At 38.3% G+C, this 14323-nt stretch overlaps 1 protein-coding gene across 3 annotated transcripts in view; it reads left to right on the top strand.

Annotated features, from left to right (window-relative positions):
- Positions 1 to 14323, top strand: part of LOC126336072 (ADP-ribosylation factor-binding protein GGA2) — a 141292-nt gene that overhangs the window by 78235 nt on the left and 48734 nt on the right. The gene's annotated exons all lie outside the window — the stretch shown is intronic.

Here is a 14323-nt window from a genome sequence, read left to right on the forward strand (position 1 = left end):
GAAGAATAATGTGGTTGTGCATTTCAAGTCCGTAGTAATGCTGGGTGATTGGAGGAATGCTTGTCAGTAACTGGTTACCAGGCTTCATACTTTCAAACAAGTAAATTGCATAGGAGATCTATTTGTGGATGAGCTGGATAGGACACTGTTGGCCAGTAAAAGCTCTGGTATTATTGTACGAGGGCTATTCAGAAACTAAGGTCTGATTGGACACTAAATGCAAACCACAATGAAAATCTGATGAATCTTTGCACATATATATTGCATATAATGCATGCTCAGCGATCACATCACGTTTCTCTTTTCGCTTCTGAATGCACAGTGAGCACATAAAAATGCATAGAAAATAGTGTCTCCCACCAAGTATGAGGGCCTGGTGAGAGATTTCTCTTGATGTCATGCAGCACACACAACATATCTGTCATGTGTTTCCTTCTTCATGACAATTCTTGGCTGCACTTTGGAGGGGCAGCGAAGATGCTCCTACACTATTTTTAATGGGAAGTGTTTGATCTCTCACAATACACACTGTAATTGGCTCCCCGAGTTTCATCTCTGCTCCCATGAACCACTAGTGATGAAGACAACATTTTGCCACAGACCATGAGCTGTAGACTAGCATTGAGAATTGACAGAAAGCACAGGCCTTCTATGATGAGGCTGTTGGAAAGTTGATACAATGCTACAGCAAATGTCTTAAATCAGAGTGGTGACTATGTAGAGAAACAGGTGAAAGATGTAACTGTTGCAAATAAAAAAAAATTGATTTTCACAGTTTTTTCCATTTTGTGAGCAATCAGACCTTACTTTCCAAATAGCCCTTGATTTCCATACCTCGTGATTTCCACTGCTGATCTGCCATTCCAGGTGGCTAGGCTGTAAGGAGGAGACTTAGTGACAGCTATCCAAGTGGAAGTACTGTTGGTGGTTGGTATACTTGATATGAAAAGATGTTTTAACAGAGCCTCTGAGAGGTGAAGATCGCCATCTAGGAAGGTGGATTGTTGAATCGAGAAGGACCACGTGAGTGGATTTAGGAGTAGGTGTTGAGGCTACGGGTGAAAGAGCAGAGGTTATCCATGCCATGAGTCCAGATAAGCAAAATGTCATCAGTGAATCTAAACCAAACTGGATAGGAAGGATTCCTCCAGTTGGCCTATAAATAAGCTGACATAGGATGTTGCCATGCGAGTATCCATGGCAGTACCATGGATATGTTTGTATATTTGGCTTTTGAACGTGCTATAATTGTGGCTTGCTGTGTCGTTGGCTAGGAGGATTATGAAAGAGGTAGTGTGTTTTGTAGGTGGAGTATATTGGGAAAGGTAGTGTTACATGGCCCCAAGGTTGTGGGCATGGAGGATGTTAGAGTGCAAGGATGTTGTATCCATAGTGACAGACAAGGAGTGTAGAGATAAAGGGACAGGAACTGTGGAAAGGTGGTGAAAGAAGTGAGCATTGTCTTGAATGTATGATGGGAAGCTACAGACAACAGACAATAGCTGGGAACTGTTGGTCGACAAATGCAGAGGTTCATTCTGTGGGAATATTGTACACAGCCACAATGGGATGACCAGTAGGTAGACCTGTGAAGTTGGGTTTGTGGAGTAGGTAAAAGGTACAAGAGGGTGGGGTTTGCTGGTGTGAGGAGTGAGATGGATTCAAGTATCGGGATGGACCTAAGGCATTGAGGAGCTGCTGGAAGTCCTGTTAGACTACTGGGATGTAATCATGGCTGTAAAGGTTTGTATGCAGAGCTGTCTCCCTTCCTCTTTTTCCTCTCATCTCCACCTTCGAGTCCTTTCCTACCCCCCTCCCCCTCCCCCGTATATGCTCTATCCTTTGTACCACTTTTGTCGTCTTGCACAGCTGCTGATTCATCTGTCTGAAGACCTGCCTCACACCACCCTCCTACACCCTCCTTGTATCGTGCATCCTTTGCTACCCCTTGCCACTTCCATCTACCCTGACAACTGCAGTCAGTCTTGCAGTGAACACAGCTGTGAGCATTTGGATGTCCGTGTGATTGTGTGTGAGAATGTGAATATATGTACATTGGCTAGAGAAAGGACAAAAGCTAGTGTAATTACTGTTTTCTGTTGAATATTTCTGTGTACCATACATAAGTGAGCTGTTGTTGAACCTTTATTTTATTTCTTAGTTCATCCAGAAATTTACGTTGTTGTTATTAAATAGTTCATATCACAATTTTTATTCAAATAAACTAGTGGTTACCCACAGCTTTGCCTGCACATCGGTAGTTTTCTTTTGGGATGATTGATGCTCAGTAAGTAAGTTGTAGTATGTGCAGCAATGTAATGATGTCAGCTGCCCTCAAGTGTCTGCCTGTTCCGATAAGTGTAACTATTGATGTGTGCCGCCAGCCCCTTCCCCCTGCCGCCCCATTTCTCCAATGCAAGACATGATGGCATGTGCAGAGTCTCTGTCAAGCAGTGTCCGTGGAGGGGCATGGGCAGGAGTGCACATCTATGCATCATGCTACTGAAGTAACTATACATTGTACAGCTGGACATTATATAACAAATTTAATAATTTTTAAGACACTTTATTTGAAAAATGTTTTCCATTCCTTAGTTCAGTCTCAGAGTCTGACTATTTTATTTATTTATTGTTGCTTTTGTTTTTACTTTCTAAAGTAGCCTATGTTCTACCTAAGGGTTCAAGCTATCTCTTTACCAAACTTCATCGAAATCAGCTCAGTAGTGAAAATGTGACAGAGAGTTACTTCACAGTTAATGTTATTAGTCTGGAAGTATGGACGAAACATCTTGAGAATTGTGGCATCATGGCATTCATTTGGTTGAATCATATTATGTAGAACACACAAATCAATAAAAGCATTTTCAAAAATATGATACAGTTCAAACATAAAGAGTAAACAGCCTTTTCAAAGAATAAATGTGTTTCCCTATGTTGCATCAAACTTTAAATTACCTTTTTATAAAAAAAGGAAGAAGAAGAGTGGGTAAAATGTACCAGACATTTGCATGGTTGGATTTCTGGTGTAAAGGTTATATGGAGGGGATCGTGGAAGACTGAGGGGAAGTGATTGTGTTACATTATTTTTATGCTCAATCGTTGGGATGGTATTCTACTGTTTTATCTTTTAACGTAAATAGTGAGATGTTTTGTCATGGACACTTGGACATTCAAAAGGGATTTCTTTTAAGCCTTTTTTTTTATATGACTATTTTCTTGCTAGATTAGAATGTGTCTCCTATTGTTTATTCTGATTATGTTCATGTCTTTATCTCTGGAGGGTAGTTTCTGATTATGTTCTCTGAGATGGTCTACAAAAAATTGATTTGTCCCATACTTTCAGATTCTTATCCTTTTTTTTTTTTTTTTTTTTTTGCTTGATTGCTATACAGCCATCTTTCAATGTTTTGGAATTTCACGTAGTAATGTTACATTTATCTTAGAATTTCATAAGTAATGTATTATTTTGGTGAAGGAGTGTTGCTATATGGTAATGGTTGAGGAGATCTCATTATCTGTTGTATGAAATCAGTCTGTGGGTTTGCAGATCACATTCACAGTAAGAATTATCTTGAATGTGTATTCAATGAAAATGGCTTGGTGATTATACATGAGTAAATCTTAGGCAAGGTGTGGAGCATATAAACTTTTTATTTGCCTTAATTGTGTGGAATCAGGGCTTTAGGGGAATGTTTGGCTGTATTTAGGCCACAATATTTTCCTTTAATGTGTTTGAACAGTTGATATTTGTGTTCCTATTGGCACCTTGTTCTTCTGTAAAATACAGCCTTTGGGTCTGATAGCAATAATGTGATGTATTTAAAAGTGCATTTGTATCTGATAGCAAACATTTTACCAGTTTGCCCCATGTATCTACTGTTACATGCATAACATTGTAATTTGAATGTATACTGTTCAAAAGATTGAGGGGAACATGACTTCGGGCATCTGCCACACTCCATTGAGCAATAATTCTGAACTGAGTATATTATCAAATTATACTTGTATATTTCACAAATTAAGTACACCACAAAACATCATTACATCCTTGTTCATTATGCAAAAAGAACTGAAATGCCTGACAGGTGTCAAAAACAAAGTTGAAACAATCACTCACCCTGTCATCCTCTGCACTTTTCATTGGACTTCAAGAGCTTCAGAGTTGTGTATGGCCTCCATGACCATTTACCTACCTGACACCTAAGTGACTCACTCCTTATAAGTCTACAGAGGTCACCCTACGTTATCTATTTCCCTTCTTCAATGAGAGCCCTTGAGAATTCTCGGAGAGTCTGTGATGGAATAGGGCAACCATGAACATGTCTGTCAAACATGTCCCACATATGCTCAGAGGGGTTTAGGTCAGGAGTCACTACTCGTAATTTCATTACTTCAGTGTTCAGACGGTGCAAGGGATACTTGTGTCACCCACCATATGGGCCCTGGCACTATCATGAATGAAAAGGACTTCAGGATCACCACCTTATGCAGCAGCCAACACATGGTCCAGCAGGATCTGTTTGTTGTACTATCACTGAATCTTGGCCAAATCTGATAGCTTCCTGGACAACATTTGGCATGTACTACTGACAATGGCATCTCCACACATGACTTGGCCATCACATTGTACCAGGGGAAGTCTGGACTCATCTGTGACTAACATGTTTTGCCAGTGATACAGTTGCCAGCTGACATGGGAATGGCAGGACTGAAGGCAAGCTGCGAAATGTCGTGTCAAGTGGGGTACTCGAATAGAATGTCTGAATTGTAAGGTCCTTTCTCATAATCTGTTCCAATCAATTTGATTGGACTCAGCAGCTCCAGTGGCCTGTGTGAAGTTGTCTTGCAGTGTTCTGGTAGTAGCCATATGCCACTACAATGCAGAGATGGCCAGATATCAATTTCACTCAACATTGTAATTCATCAGCTACCATGTCCAACTCGCCATATGTACTGACTTCTGTGCCTGTAGCATGTCCACGACCTATGGATGACAAGATGGAGAGACAATGACATCTACAGCAACACGACAGAATTTTGTTTCTTTTGGATCAAACAGACTGCCCTTGCATATTGCATTGTATTAAAATGTCACATTGCATGTGATTGGTTTACAAATGACAGCTATCATCTGTGTAACTCACTAGAAAACACTGGAACACTGTGTTTCTCACTTCCTTCTTCGGGTTCACCTGATGTTGTGATGCATAACATGCTCAATAGGTGCTGAATGACATAAGTTGTTGCATATGTTGAAAGTGAAGATATGAAACTCTCGTCGCGTGGGATTAGCCGAGTGGTCTAAGGCGCTGCAGTCATGGACTGTGCGGCTGGTGCTGGCGGAGGTTCGAGTCCTCTCTTGGACATGGGTGTGTGTGTTTGTCCTTAGGACAATTTAGGTTAAGTAGTGTGTAAGCTTAAGGACTGCTTGACCTTAGCAGTTAAGTCCCATAAGATTTCACACACACTTGAACACTTGAAACTCTCCAATAAGACCACAGGTACTGCGTTAACTTACCGGATGTTGATACAAGTGTTCCCGTAATTCTTTTGAACAGTGTGTTCTTGAATAGAAATGTCTGTTATTCATGTTATGTTTATGCCTTAAATGGTGGTGATTTTGTGTGTGAATGCGTGTTTGTATGTCATTGTGTATCATCTTGAGACATTTTTTATATTTTCCAGATTATTCTGTGTTAATGTTACTGAAGTGTGTGTGTGTGTGTGTGTGTGTGTGTGTGTGTGTGTGTGTGTGTGTGTGTGTGTGTGTTGTTTATGGCTCTTCGTTTAATGTTTAATTTTGTTGTTTAACTGTGGATTATGTTGCTTTTGCATTCATTGTTTGTGACTGTTTATGATGTCTAATTCTTTTAAGTAGCTTTTCTTATTGAGTAGCACTATCTTGAGTCTGCGAAGCATGCGTTGAAGTGCTGCTTGTAATTGTGAATTTGAGAGGTATTGAGGTTTGTTGGGTGATTGTGTCAGATGCTGTGGATTTGTGGTAAATTTTGAATAGGTGCTAGTTATTTTGTATTTTTTAAATTGTTATATCTAAAATGTTCATGTGATTAATATGTCCATTACCAGTTTTGAATTTTATTTTTTTATGCCCCTTGTTTATGCTGGCATGTACAGGGTGCATCAAAAAAAAATGTATACACACTTTGAAGTGTCATAGAAAATTTATTTCCCTTTCTACAATGTTAAATTTCTGGAAATGGAAAGCTTAAAGTCCAATTGGAAAAATAAATGTACTTTGCAGATGTGATTTAATGTTCAAACTGGTGGCCTTCAGCACAATACATTTCTGAGTACGAGTCACAACAGATTCCGTACATTGTACCAAAGTGTCCAATGAGATTTCTGCACACAGTGCCTGAATCTCATTCCAAAGTGTGTCGAGGTTATGTGGTTTACGTTTGTACACCTCATCTTTTACTGTGCACCATAAAAAGAAATCCAGTGGTGTGAGGCCTGGAGAGCGTGCAGGAAACTCGATTGGTCCCCTGCATTCTATCCACTGGCCTGGCACATTGTGATCCAGATAAGCTCTTACGTCCCTATGATATGATCTTGTTAGAAATAAAACTCATCATTACCGTATAATGCACGAATGGCAGGGAATATGGAGTCAGCAAGCATTGTTAGGTACATTTCTCCATTAACAGTACCGTCAAAGCGGAAAGGCCCAATGAGTCCCCTTGCAGGCAAACCACACCACACATTTACACCAGGCAAATTCACAGCCTTTTCAACTGTAATGTGAGGATTATCTTCATCCAAGTACACACAATTGTGCCTATTGGCAGTTCCATTGAGTTTGAATTGGGCTTCATCCGAACAAATTATGCTACCCATAAATCCCAGTTCACATCTCACCATCTCTTGAACCCATTCACAAAATTGTAACCTTCGATCTGGATCGTCGTCACTTAGCTGTTGCACCAGCCTTGGAATGTACTCACGAAACTTGCCTTTCTTCAGAATGTGTAGCACACTACTAGCACTTACATTACTCTCACATGCCGCTTGCCTTGAAGATTTTTGAGGCAAACGCTGTAACAGTTCCAAGATCGCAGTTGTGGAATCATCACCTGTAGCTGTACGAGGTCGCCCTGATCGACCTTTATGCACATCACACACCGTTCCACGAATTTGTCTCGTAGACGTATAATTGTTAACCTTGAAGGTTGTTCTGTACCATACTCCCTTCTCCACTGTCTTCGAACCGCAGCTACATTCTCAAACTTCCAGTATCACTTAATTATCTGCTTCCGCACTTCAAAGCTCAAACGCACGTCCACCATGTTGCAGTTCCTTCCTTGCCACCTGTTAAAGAAACACAACATTACTATCTCACAGATATTTAACCTTGTAGAACGGGAAATAAATTGTCTATGACAGTTCAAAGTTTGTTGTACAGTTTTTTGACGCACCCTGTAGTTTATCAATTTCTGTTGCATACAAGAAGATTGATTACGAACAGGATTCCCAGTTTCATGAGTCTTAGCTATTATTTTTATAAAGCATATTGAATAGATTATTGTCAAAAAACAGTTGCAAAAGAACGCAACATATTATACTGGTTCAGATAAATGGATGACATCCTCTGCATAATAAATGAACCATAAAAAAATTGTATCATTACATATTAAATCCATTGAAGCTGTCTTAATGTAATAGGCAAAACATGTCTGGAATCATAAAATAAATTACAGCAAGACAAAGGCATATAACTAAAAAAGTTTGTTTGCAAAGTCTAAATTCCATATTTTGTGAGATGAAGGGGTTCAAGTCCAGTTTCCACAAATTTGATTTGAGACCATATACATAATACCCACATACAGTTTTAGGTGTGAAAGAAGGCTGGCAGTGCTGTTCGAGCCCGTGGTCTGTTGAGGCACTGTTACCCATTATTCTCATGATATATGCTTGAGTGGTCCACTTATGGGAAATCAAATAAAATATTGTTTCGGAGGTGTAGATATTCCACCGTTGGTGTAGATACTCCGCTGTTATGTGGGAAAATAAAGCTATATGTGTGACTACTATTCATCAGCTTGTGAATAAGGATTCGAATGTACATCACCACCTAAGTATGTCAGCTATTCAGTAAATTGCACTCTGTGGAGTAAAGAACGCTCTGTGTAGTCTAATGATTGAAAATCCAGGAGCTAGAAGTCACAAGAGAGATTCGGTATGGGAAAGCAAAAAAGCTTTTAAGGCATTGTAAGCACCCAGATTTTTCAAGTTTGTTAAGAAGCTAAGGCTAATGCATTAACCATGGCACAAACCAATAAGACTGGAACAAATACATGTACCTGCAAATGCACATGACAGGAAAAAAGTCCTCCAGTACCCAGAACTGCTCCCAGATAATCGTGAACATTACTGTCCATTAGTGTGCTACCATTACAACAACCAACAGAAAGGGGGGGGGGGGGGGGGGGGGAGAGAGAGAGAGAGAGAGAGAGAGAGAGAGAGAGAGAGAGAGAGAGAGAGAGAGACTGACTGCAAGATGAAGAAATCCATAACTACAGGGAAGAAAGGGGGTCTGCACAGTCACTGGACCCTCACCCACAATACTAACAGACTTTCAGAAAATTGGCCCCGAAGGTGTCGTACTGTGTGGCGCAAATTTTGTTCGAAGAGATTGATGTCGACTGTCCACCTCAAAATATGAACTTTGATGTTTCCTACAGGGAGCTATCTACCCCAGAAACCAACCACATGGTCAGTCTTCACTATTCTTGTTGAGGTGAGACTTTTGGTGCTGGTGAAGCCCTTGGGTCTTTATTTTCCAGATACTCATTTCAGAGACACTGACTGAGTGAAGTGGCGTGGCACAGTGATAAGACAAAGTACTTGTATTTAGCAGGATGCTGGTTCAAACTCCATCCAGTCACCTAGGTTTAGGTGTTCCATGATTTCCCTAAATTGCTTAAGGTGAATGCCGGAATGGTCCCTCATAATGAAATGGCAGATTTACTTCCCTAATCATGTCTTACACCATTTCTAATTACCTTGACATTGTCAGGACGTTGAATCCTAATCTTTCTTCCTTTTTCTTCTGTTGTATCTGATGTTAAAGATACTGGGGGAGTAGAGTGCACCGATAAGATTAAAGTGATCATCAGATACAGTGGTGTGTGGGTTTATTCATTCCATGTCGTTGTTGAGAGAGACCATTCTGATTATGAAACAGCCATTTAAATTTCTTGGTCCATATTTGGTTATGAACTGATATGGCTATCGCATATACAGGTCTTAATATTACTTGAACATAGATAGCTAGCACATGAGATGTTATTGAAAGTATTTTTAAAATCTATCAATATATCAATTATCTATTGACTGTTTTGTGCAAGTATTTCAAACTAAAAATAACTTTATAAGAATTTTCATTGTTTAAAGACAATAATACAAGATATGCAGGTTTGTCTTATAAAAAGTAAGGTATTTGAATTCTTCTCCTTTAGTCTGTTGCATTTTCATTAATTATGCAACGTCGACAGACAGCACAAATAGTTAGTGGCCATTACACGCAACATGCTATTAGATTTTGCCCAGCATGCTTGTCTATTACAGGTTTTTCAAAATATTGCTGTAGATCAATTATGAAATCACCGTCTGGTGTAACGACATGTATGTTATGCGCTTGCTGATTGGGGTAGAAAAGTAGATCATCTGATTTCAAATGTAGACATATTAGCACTGCTCATAGATGCTTGTGTTTCAGGTGAGAGGTTTCCATTACCATTGGAAAATTCTGATTCAATTAATACAGCCCGTGTTAACAACTTGCTATGGTTAGCCTTTTTTGGTGAAAGATATGAATTAATATTGATGCCATTTTATAAGTACCAGAAGTTTTAGTTTGAGTTCTAGTTATTTTCCAATTCGCTAACACAATGGTAGTGTTTTCGTATAAATTGCACACCAAAGCACGTTGTTTATATTCTCGGAAGACAGCAACACAGTAATTGTGATGCCATGACCAGCCGATTTTGCTCTTCTATATTAATTTTGGTTCAGTGTTGGGATTCACATTCATTTCTCTCTTGTTAGTCTGTTATTGTACAAACTTGAAATTCATCTCTCAAGTGTAAACTTTTGGCAGTCTGCTATAAATGGTGTGCAGAGGTAACAAAGTTTTGAGAAAGTTCATTATAGAGATATCTACATTCAAACATTTTGCTTATTTGTAGTAATGGATAAGAAAATAAATTAAGCCTGTTGTAACACAATTATTCAATGATTTGGCAAAGTTCACAGTTTCCTTAAAAAACAAATGACACAACATCTTTAGATTTCTATTGACAAGAGGGGTGGGGGTGGCAGGAGATGAAGCTGCCAAGAACTTCACAAGCTGTACAGGCATGTACTGCTCACAAGAATGGACTGAAACTCAACATGGTATTGAAAAGTTAGGGAAGCAAACATTTTAAAATATATTATTTATATGTGTCACTGTTATAACCTACAATTGTTGTCACTTTGAATATGAGTGAAACTAATTTTTTGTCCATTATAAAGTGCCAAGTCAATACCAGTACGCCTTTGTTTGTGTTGGTATCCACGTCTGTTATAACACTCAACAAATTACATTTTGTAAGGGCTTTTTCTAATTTACTTTTTATCTCTTCATGTAGTTTTGGAATCAGTGAACATTTGTGTGGTTTTATCTGGCCACTCATATCTGCTGTCTATGGCATGAACAAATTAGTTTGAACCTTGATTGTTGGAAGTGCTTTACGGCAGAATATCGATAGCGATCATTTGTGCTTAAAGGGAATCAAGTTCTTTTTTTACTTTTCAGTTGGTGTCATACAACTGACTTCTTTTAAAATAATGTTTTAAAAAACTTCTCTTTTTCTTCTTTCTTGCCCCCCCCCCCTTTTCTTAGACTACCCCCCCCCCCCCCCCCCCCCGCCCCACCCCCTCACCTCTTGCGCTAGATATAGCTCATAATTTGACTCTCACCTTTCAATTCTACTGCTAATATATAGTTCTCTAGTTTTTCACTATACTTTCTTTTAAGTGGTATCTTAAATTAGTTGTATTTTCTGGATGTTTATATTCTTTACCACAGATGGTACACTTCACATACTATCGTCTGCCTCCTTCTTGAATAAAATTCCACACAGATGATTGATTTTTTATGATTCATTTTCAAAACAATAACAAAAAACCCTATTTATGCATTTTACACATAAACAGAGTAATTTTGGAAACACAAGATTTCCTCAGCCAACAGAGACTTGGTGACACACAAAAAGTACAGATCGTTTCATGTCAGCGCGACTCAGAGTACTTCATAGCGACTGTGCTCTTTGTATCACTGCTGCCAACGATAGCATTTCAATGGTTGTGGCTTGTGGCATTAAAGTTGTGTGACAAAGAATAATCGCGTTGTTTTGTGGCATTTAGATAACTGAGTGAGTGATGAAGAAGCCATTGTTTGCACTGTGAGGTACCTCCTGCGATATCACGAAGAGCTAGAAACTCGGCATCCTTTCTCGTGGTACTTGAAAAATTAATGAGGTTTCAGAATGCTGTAAACTGGTGAGTTAATTCACCCACTTCTCTAGTTTCCAACAAGGGATTTCATCATTAATGGGCAAGAACAAATATCTACAGGATTAGAAGCTTTTACAAAATCATTCCTGGACATTCACCGCCAAGTCTTGGCAAGAAGAGGTTAGTTTTATCTTACATCCTTTGAGAAACTCACATTTCATCTGAATTACTAATGAATATGCATTGCAATACTGTGAAAGCAGATAGCTTGTAAATACAGTTGTATATTTTAATGATTATATCCAGCCACCTTACAAATAAAAACCTTGACATTTGACATGTTGTGCTTTTACTTTATTCATTTTTGTGGGACGTGGTACGCTCTTGAAGGAACAAGCTCTGCTAATTGAATAGAACACAGGTAACCAACGTAGAAAAGATATTTGTGCTTCTACAGAGGCAGTAGTGACGCAGGTGCGTTAGGATTGCATCAATGTTTTGTGTTTTCAAATCATCTTATGTATTAACATGCCTGATTGCAAACACTTGTAAGTCTACAGTGAGGACTCAGAAACAGAGGAGGTCAATAGTTAGTGTATTTAATTAATAATGATAATAATCATATTTATTTTAAAATGCGTTATGCAGTACAATCATAAATGCTTACAAATCTTTAAAATATCATTTTTTTTTGCTCTACCTACCATGTTGTATTACAACAATCTTTTTTGCTTTCTTATTCCTTGCTACAAGTAAGTATCCTCACATGTTTGAAGATGACAACCTGTATAATATGCATTCATGAATCCATGTTATTTATGTGTGTACTTTTCACCATAAGCATGTGATCGGTATGACATACTCATGACCATGAGTTGTCACTGGAAGACGAACATGAAAACTCCATCTCCGACGACCTGTTCCCCATAGCAGCCAGTCTATTAACAACATACGTTTACACACATCATAGACTGGCTAAGGCACCACCTTATTTAATGCTGATTAAATATCTCCATGCAGTCTATTTCCCTCTGCACTCAACTCGCCATGGGGGTAATAGGCTGAGAATTTTTCACGCGGCAGTTAAAGAAGAATTTCATTATAAACTATATGACTATTGATAATTAAACTAGATTACTGATAGTGACAATAGTGCAGACACTATTGATTACTCAATAGTTTATTGGTGGTTAAGTAACACTAACAGGTCTCTTAAGGCACTTAAACATCTTGAAGCGTCTTAGCCACAGTTCTTGGGGGAAAGCATACTACATCTGCTCTAATATTATAAGGAATTTATGCAGTCCTGTTTGTATGACATGTTAGGAAAGAGAGCACTCAGTCTGCTAATGAGAGGGCAATCTACTGCTTGAGTGAGAACTTGCCTTCAGTTTTAAGTAATAATGTTTAAAGTTGGAAACACAAATTAACCCTTTGCAACTTTCTCCCTGCTTGTACCAAAAGTTTTGAGAAGGAATAACTATGTCTGTAACAGCAAGATTTAAAATTAATTTTACAGCTCTTTATTTTTTTCCTTTCTTCCAGACAACTTTTGGACGCCTATGCTTTTTAAGTATTTTTCTATTTTGTTACTACTTTTTTTATTTTAAGTAGTTTATTATTTATGCTACTAATCTTTGAGGAACCTTTTAATTATTAATGTACAGATATAAATGATTACACTATCACGTGGCCTTACTCGCAAAAAGTTCTTGTTGGTAATTTTTTCTGATATCTGTTAAGTGACTACTGGGTTGCCAAGAAACTGTTCAGCTTACCTGACATGCATTAAAAAAAAAATTTTTAAAAACTGACATGAGTTGAAATGTTCCAGTTAGCTAATAGTATATTTTGTCCTGGCTGTTCAGCAATAATTTTCTCTTTGTCTGATATGGCCTTCTACAGTTCAGACAGTTTTAGGGACTATCTTTGAGCATATTTTTTATCATTTTTTCTTACATAGGGATAGACTGCTGTTCTCATTCTTTAAGTTAATTTAAAATAATGGAAATACCTGGATGGAGCAGTATGTAAAATAAAGGAAAGACAACCACACTCCTCAAGCAGAATGATGCGTAGAGCACAGTAAAATATAACAAAAAACAGCTTCACACTAGCCTTCCAACAGTAGCTCTTTTCCAGAAATAATTCACGTACACAACCATACAAACACCCAAATGCACACACAGCAAGACTGTTGTGGTCACGGAAGTGTGTATTTGTATGTCTGTGTAGTTGTGTGTGTGTGTGTGTGTGTGTGTGTGTGTGTGTGTGTGTGTGTGTGTGTGTGTGTGCATACTATTGCTGGAAAAAGAGCTAATCCTTGAAGGCTAGTGTGAATGCTGTTTTATGTTTTATGTTACTGTGCTTCAAAAATTGATCTGCCTCAGTTGAGTGGTTGCCTTTAGTAGTCACCTTTCGCTTATTTTAAATTAAATAGGAGTGTTATCTTCAAAGTAACGGTACCAAGCAGGGAAAAAATTTCTTCTGTTATGCATTTTTATTTAATTAGAATCGTATTGTACCATTCTCCATATAATCATTTATGCCCATATATAATGTGGTTGTGTGTATAAATAGTTTTGTTCCAGTGTCAGCATTTCTTCAACTTCCATATTAATTGAAATTTTTTTTTCCATTCAGTGTTCCTTCAACTTTTACAAATAAATCCAAGTTACTTGTTACGAGAATTGTTTATATGAGTGATGTACTATATTTCCCACCTGAAGAACTGCACCACTGCCTGTTTGTAATGACCAGTGTGTATGCGGTCATTGTTATGCTGTAAACAAATTCCTTGCGA

The sequence above is a fragment of the Schistocerca gregaria genome, chromosome 1, assembly GCF_023897955.1.
Source record: "Schistocerca gregaria isolate iqSchGreg1 chromosome 1, iqSchGreg1.2, whole genome shotgun sequence".
Lineage (NCBI taxonomy): Eukaryota > Metazoa > Arthropoda > Insecta > Orthoptera > Acrididae > Schistocerca > Schistocerca gregaria.